This window comes from Triticum aestivum, chromosome 5B (assembly GCF_018294505.1).
Source record: "Triticum aestivum cultivar Chinese Spring chromosome 5B, IWGSC CS RefSeq v2.1, whole genome shotgun sequence".
NCBI lineage: Eukaryota > Viridiplantae > Streptophyta > Magnoliopsida > Poales > Poaceae > Triticum > Triticum aestivum.
In genome coordinates, this window is record NC_057807.1 from 701,520,377 (window position 1) to 701,528,362 (window position 7,986).

The window sequence follows — 7,986 nt, forward strand, 5'->3', positions numbered from 1 at the left end:
CGATGTGCGAGCGAGTTGTGGCGGGTGCCAGACTTCACCCGCCACAATAGCTTGCCAGTCGGGAAGAAAATAGAAAATGCAGAGTTGTTGCGGGAAACCTTAGTCGCTCGCCACACCCACTCGCCTAGTAGTGGTGAACGTGCTTTAGGACTTGCCACTACTTTCTTTCAAAATTAACTATGGAGGGTGCCACGCCCCAACCGCCACTATTTGGGGTTCACCTATAAGCCCTTTCCTAGTAGTGTTGAGAGTAATTGGCTGAATAACTGGTAGTAGCATGGCCAATTCTCTCATACATCGGCATGTTCGGACTAGTATATTCCAAATTATTTGGTGATGAATAAAGGGATGAAACACTTTCTTGTATGCTATTGGAAATTTTAACATGTGGTGTTTCAAATTGATTAACCAAACCCGTCATATTGTTCATCGGCATATGGATTAATTTGTGGGGTTACCGATGCATGATAGTTAGGATACATATGTTGTATGTTGTTAAAATCATAAGAATTTGAAGCATGAAGATTATTTTGCATTGGTCCTTGCACGTAAATAGATGCATGATTGATAAAACAAGGGCTAGTCAATACATTATGCACATGAAGTGATCCAGCAACAGAGGAATTATTTGCATCTACAAAGGAGAATTGGGTATTCATATTACCTTTGTAGATCACAACTTCTTGATGGGGATCTCTTCGTAGCAAGAATGGGCTGGAGACCGTTCGAAGCTTCATCCCCAGTGAAGTCGCCCAAAAGTGTGTTCGCACATGAACACGTTACCCTATACCCCTCGGTAGCAAGGGTGATGCACTGCAACTCACGTCAAAGGAGACCCGGCCAGAAGTGCGGTATGCAAGCAATCCGGCGGGTCCTTTTGAAGACCTGAAACCCCACACGCCTGCGAGGGACCTCCTCAGGGCATGCGGTGGCTATCGGCTGCCTTAGGTTAACCTGATCGCCCCTTGGGCCTCGTGCATCATTGTTGTCAAACACGAAGAACAGCGAAGAATGAGAAAGAAGAGGAACAAGGGAGAAGGAAAATATAAAAAAGTGGTAGATTGACTTTAGCAATTGTGTGTTGTTCAATCGGCCGTCATCTCTCCTCTACTTATGAGGCGGCTGGACTTCCCGTACAAGAAAAAGCCTAAATATTCCGTCCAAAACATCCAAAAACTCTGGATGAGTTGCCCTTTGGTCGTGATTGACATCTTCTCGCTGTGAGGGTCGGTGCCGATGGGAAGATTGTCGAGGAGATGAGAGGTTCAAAGAAGGCGTGGCCAACTGAGATCATGGAGAGAGACGATGGCAATCTCTACATGGGTCCGGTGGAGCCAGGTGGAGCTTCATGAAGTAGGCGTTGTTAAATGCAAATATTGAACAATAGATAAAGGATGAATTATTATTTTTCTCATTCTTACCACTAAATGTTATTTTCTAATTTGTTTTGTTGTAACCTATTGTAATCCACATTTCTTTTCAGAAAGTCATCTGTGTTTTTTTCTACGTGCAAAAAAGCTAATATCTATCATGGTCTTGTTACCATGTTACCCTCATCTCTAGTTACTTTAAAAGTATACAAGAGAGAATTATCTTTAATATATGACAGATATATACTCCCTCCATCGGGTTGATGACTAGTTTTTTTTTGTAAACTTTGGCAACTTTTATTAACTATGTTCAAATCAGTTACAAGAGAAGGAATAAGAAAATGAAGAATTTTTTTCTCGCCATACGTCCGAGAACTTCCTTCTGTAACTTGCTCGAGCGAGTGCATGTGAAACACCATTGCTCTCTCGGGCACAATGCATTATGGTTGCCTTGCTGAAAAGACTCGTGATCTGCCGGCAATCATCTGTCACACCAACCCCTGAAGCACGGTAGTTTGATGGATCCAAAATAGCTTGGACAATTTCTTGTGAGTCACACTCCACTGCCAGATTAATATCCTAACTCATCCGCCAGCCGCAAGCCTTCAAAGACCGCAGCCACTTCCATAGATGGAGTGTCAATGTCATACTCCATAGCACTTGATTCCTGTGTTGTAATCATGTCTGTTTTAATTCTTAGTTCATTTGGACCGTATATTGTGTTTGAATTTTAATGATTTAATTTTGAGAACATTCAATTTGTTATTCATTTGAATTGTGTGCACTTAATTATTTATGTTTTTAATTTATTAATGTTCTGTAAATTTGAAATTTTGGGAAAACACAAAAAAAATAGGATAGGAGATCTGCTAGTTGTGAATAGTGATTTCCCTAAAAAAAATGTAGGATAGGGAGCACTTTTGGCAGTTTCAGTATAGGGGATATGCTATAGGTGCCCTTAGGGAGGTAAAGATTTTTAGGGGAAGAGTCGAAAATGCTCTACCGATGCCGAGTGCTACTCCACAATAGAAAGAAGTGCTAAATGTTGGACGTTGTCTCGGTAGTGTGGAGAGTTAGAACATATAAAATCGAAAATCCGCATCTGAGCCCAGGCTCAGATGCTCCCGCTCAGAAAACAATTCAAAAAAATGCTAAAAAAATTCAAAAAAATCCAAAACTTTTTTGTGTAGTAGATAATTTGTTGCGTGAGGACCGCTGAAAATTTCAACTCATTTGGCCATTTGAGCAGCTCTCGGCAAAAAAGACAAATTGGATCAAAACAGTTCGTGAACAGTAAACTATTTTCCAGACCCCGATTTTGTCTTTTTTGCCGAGAGATGCTCAAATGTCCAAACGAGTTGAATTTTTCAGCGAACCTCACGCATCAAATTATCTACCACACACAAAAATTGGAATTTTTTGAATTTTTCTAGTATTTGTTTTGATTTTTTTCGTTGGCGCGGGTGCAGCTGAGCCCGGGAGCCAAATTGGCCTTCTCCATATAAAATGCCTTATACCAAACTCTGGATGCTTCTTCATATCGTTCTCGCACACATGGTCACCCAGCTCTTTGCTCATGTTATGTTGTCTTACCTACCTCTCTTGTTATCACCTTGCTGCTGGTCACCTCCTCCTTGGATTATCTCCTCCCACGGCTCATCCCCTCCTGTTACGTCCTTCTACCACTGCCGAAATGCTCCTGGTCCATGGACAAATGAATATTTATTCCAAGACCAAGGACAAATGTTCAGTCCTAGTTTCTTATTTTCTTTCGTATATCACGTCCTTCCCTCCTTGTCAGATTCAAATCATATAGCAAGAAGAAATTATGCGGCATAGGAAGAGGAAAGGAGAAAAAAAGGTTATAGGTGTTTCTCTTTCTTATCATAAGATGTGATCAAGCAGGTCGTCATGTAACTTTTACTTTTTATTCTACCAGAGCTTTATTGAAACTTGGATACATGGTTTTGTTTAATCAATAGTTATGTGCATCATGTGATGTAGAGGCCGGGTTAGTCAACCTTTTCAAAAAAGAAAAAAAAATCTGATCAAGCAATATCTTATATATATGTATCTTACCTCTTACCTACTAATAAACCAGCGATTGCTTCTGGTCGTACGTCGTCGGCGTTTTTGCAAAAAAGTCTCTGATGTTTTAGTTATTCAACCCGCAGTCCTCCTAATAAGTCGAATCTGAACAGTTACGGAGAAAAGAAAAAAAAACACAGCCAGCCGCACGACCCAGCCTCCCAATCCCATCTCCACTCGAGCGTGCCACCCCCTCCCCGCCCCGCCTCACCGCACGCCGCCGGCGCGACCCCCGTCGCCGCACACCGCCGCACCCCGGCCCCCCGTCGCCGCTCTCCGCCGGACCGCCCCCCGTCGCCGTCGCCGCCACCGCCTACCATGGTCGTGCTCCGCCAACACCTACCCCACCGGCGCGCCTACGCCCAACCAAATGCCCCCACACCCGCGGCCTTCCACCACCAGCGACCCACTGCGGCCTTCCACCATCGGCTACTTTCGGCGTCAGGGGTTGGGGAGGCGGATTCGGGGGCGGGCGACGCGGCGGGGGTCGCCGGTGACGATGAGGAAGGCAGGCGTAATTTTCCCGCTGACCCCTGCAAACCCTAGCAGCCGCACCAATGCCACCCCGCCGCCAGGCGCCAGCCATCGGGTCGCTTCCCTGCGCCTCCTCGCCTCCCTCTGCTCCAGGCCTCCCTCTCTCGCGCTGCTAGGAGCTGCTCCTGGTGTCTAGCAGCTGCCTTCCCCTCACTCATCGCATCAATCTCCTGCTCCCTCTCTCTCCAACATCCCCCGCTGTCCTCTCGCATCACACACAGGCGGTGGTTGTACATATCTGGTCGGGTGTGGCGTGTGTGGCATCTGTGATGTGCTTCGGCCGACCGGTTGTCCATGCATAGGAAGTGAATGGTTGCAGGCAGAGGAAGCTGTTGGCCGTTGTCAGAGGAGGATTAGGATAGTTCCCTTCATCTTTGTCAGAAAATGATAGTTCCCTTGATTTGTTTTGTTCCGAATTAGTACAAAAGTGCAATGATATTTGTTTTGTGCCGCAGGAGCTTCAAGACAGCAGGGACCAATTGCAACCTTCATTTATCTGTTCTGTGAACCAATTTGTGATGGCTTCTAAATGCACTTGGCTGGAACAGAGCAATTTTTTGGTAGTCTTCAGCTGGGAGAAGATGGGTGCAGAGAAGAGTGAAACGGGCTCAGTCAAGTGTGAAAAGGAGAATTTGAGAGATAGCAACGATGTGGTGCTGCACTGCTGCTCTCTTACTGCTAGCTTGCTACTTCTAGCTGAATTTTGCTATTTCTGCTAGCTGAATTTTGCATAGGCATGGCGAGCTGTTTGGTACGTATACAAATGATGCTGCTATTTTTTTATTGCTCACACCCGGTCGCCCGCGCTCACGGCCAGTGCTGCAGATTTCGTGGCAGGCCTGCTTATCCTCAATGTGTTCTGACTCGGAGGTTGGAGCCAGTTCGCAACTTTGAATGTTGAAGCTGACAACGGACTCAAGCACTCCACCATATTCTTAGTATTGCATACCGTCACCGCTAAGGACTTAGCCAAGCTGCTTTTAAAAGTCATATAACAACTAAGTGCTAGATATTGTCATAGATAGATTTTGGTGGATAGGAATTTAATAAGCTACAAAGTAGTGTAGGTCGAGATGAACAAAGAATGGTATGCAAAATGTGTAACATTATTTGATACATTTACATTGACAGGTCTGGACTCGCTGGAGGGTTGTATGCTTTTGATTGATGAAGCTTAACACTTCTGCTCACTCATTATTTATTCTATATTCATAAAATATATATTTATTTTGTACTATATCATAGCATGTTTGACGGGCAGAAGAAGAGACGGCCATGGTGCTAGCTGATAGCACCTGCTAACTTAAGAAGTCTACATACCTTTTATCTAATAACTAAAAGAGAGTTTCTTACCAACTACTGAGCTTACAAGTCTTAGATCTGTCTCTAAAGCCACTACTCAACTTCATGTTGGTACTTTGCTGTAGAGTATACCTCTATAATTCTCCATCTAAGATAGTACTAAAGTTTATTGATGATGCTTAGTTTCAGGATATGCCTTACAAGCCATCCATGTGAGATATCCAAGGGGTTCAAGACGGATTGAAAAGGAGCTGGAGTAGGTGGTCGATTGAGGAAGGAGCTGGAGCAGAGGTGGAATCGAGGCTGCCCCTACGTGCGCTAAGAAGCTGCCAGAAATTATGAGGCGCCTGCCATCCGGACACTGCTGCGCTTTCTCCATCTCTCAAGGTAAGCCCTCGGCTGCACCTCCCATACTCCCTCCATCCGAATTCAGCAGCCCGCAGCGACAACGTAGCCGACGTCCTCCTCATCCATGACACTCCAATTTTTTTGCTTGTTACAATGCACATCATACACGGTTCTGCATTGTGGTGTGTGTGCCAAAGTTCAAAATTGCATAAGTGCTTGGGGGACTGGAAAGAACATAAAAATTTCTGTTTTCAGTCACAAGTCTGCTCCCCATTGTCGATAGCGTCAAACTCAATGTGGTGCACAAGTGCGAGACAGAAATTTAGTGGAGATGCAAGATGAAAGATGGAACATGATGCTTCAAATCAGCATAATTATAAGGATTACAAACTTTCTCGGGGAAATAAATACAAAGTGATAATATATGTAATTTCATTTTTTTCCAGGAATATGTAATTGCATTTATAGCATCTGTTTTGAACTGTATTTTATATGCCATTTATATATCATGGTGGAACAAAAAAATTAAATAGAAAAGAATAGCAGTGACCAATGTATATCTGGCAAGTTTAGATATATATCCATGCTTACCTAAAGTTTGTACAATGCATACTGTGGAATCATACAACAAATATTCATGCTTGACTAAATATTCTGCAAGTTTTTTTGCCGCTGCTCGGTCAAGCACAGCCAACTGCTCGCAACTATGTGCGGTTCTCTTGCCATTTCATGGGGTGTAACCGGAAGTGGCACAAGACTGTAGTTGTGTCGTTCTAAAATTTACTGATGTTGATGTTTCTTTTCAAGATTGTAGTATTGTTTACCAATTTGGTCCCTGGCTTATGTACTCATTTCCTTTTCTATTCTTTGTAGATAATTTTCTTCAGTTCATCGAACTACGTGCTGAAACATGTGTATTGTTTCTCAATATATCGGGCATCAACCCACCTCCCATGAGATCTCTGAATTTTCGACGCATATTACATTTGCTGAATTATTTCCTCCAGATAACTATGCTTGGATTCACAAATGCGCGCAATGCTTTCAAGTAGAGGTTAGTTCTACTTAAGCTGTGCTATTCCACTTTCAAGTTTTTGGTCCTAGAAGTGTAATACTTGGTAGGTTAGCTGTAGAAGCAGAATGTATATGGCCTGAATTTATATTTCAGAGTGTATAATCTGATTCAGAGTATTTTGACCCCTTGTGTTCTGAAACGTTGTGTTGTATCATTCTGTCCTGAAAGAATAGAAGCAATTCTTCTCTGGGAGAGAATATAAACGTTATTCGCAAACAACATGCATCGTCATTAAGTTTCTTATTACCAATTTAAACATGGTCAGTAATAGCACAACTAAAGTTTGTGAACAACATATCATTATGAAATGGTTGGTTGGATTGAGTTTTGTATGGATTCTACAAGGGCCATTTCTATGGAATTACAAATTAGTTTTACATTTTTATGGCTGGGCTCATTGTCTTTCGATTGCCCACATTCGGATGGGTTTGTTATCAAGTGGACACCACAACAACCATCAATAGGGCGGGAATGGAGGTGTGTGATATTTTTTTCCCGTTGCAACGCACGGGCATTTTTGCTAGTATATACACACACACACACACACACATATATATATATATATATATATATATATATATACACACACTAGACCATGATGGCGCGCGTTGCTGCGCCCGTCCATTTTTCCAATGGAATAATATGAATTGTGATTAATATACAAAGGCATGAAATAATTGAACCCAATGGGTGAGTGAAACACTTCATTGAACCTTTGATCCATTATCGTACACTCAAACAAAATATTGATCATTTTACGCAGACTCTTCTTTATTTTTAAGTTTATCTTCATGCTCGAAGCCTCCAACCATACCTCAATAAGGCCGACCTTTTCCTTCCATTGCACATGAAGTTGACATGTTTCCCATAGCATCTAACGGTACCACCTACAAATTTTTTTCCAACATCTCATAAGTTTAATCATAACTCTATATTAACAGCATTTAATAAGTCATGAAAGTGCAAAAACGATTGCGGAATATGGACCATGATGATAGTAATTTCCAAATATAACAAAGTAAATTTAAATAAGCTAACCTATATATTAGGTAATAATTAGAAGAAGAGTGTATGACACTGAATAATATATAGTTTTATGTCTTGTTGGTTTTAATCTACATGTCATATTCAATGTGGATCAAAGGATGAAATGGCAATTATCCGGATTGTTAATGAGGCTGAAATGTACTTAGAGCCATCTGACATTTTGACATATCACTAGTAGAAAAGAGGGCTTTGGTCCAGGCCGGGTTAGCCCTTTAGTCCCGG

General features: G+C 42.4%; 1 long non-coding RNA gene across 1 annotated transcript; it reads left to right on the forward strand.

Annotated features, from left to right (window-relative positions):
- The first annotated feature begins 4,592 nt into the window (after window positions 1-4,592).
- LOC123114357 (uncharacterized) lies at window positions 4,593-7,163 on the forward strand. Its single transcript, XR_006456526.1, has 3 exons — window positions 4,593-4,743; window positions 4,818-5,681; window positions 6,516-7,163. It is a non-coding gene; the product is annotated as an uncharacterized lncRNA (long non-coding RNA).
- The last annotated feature ends 823 nt before the right edge of the window (window positions 7,164-7,986 follow it).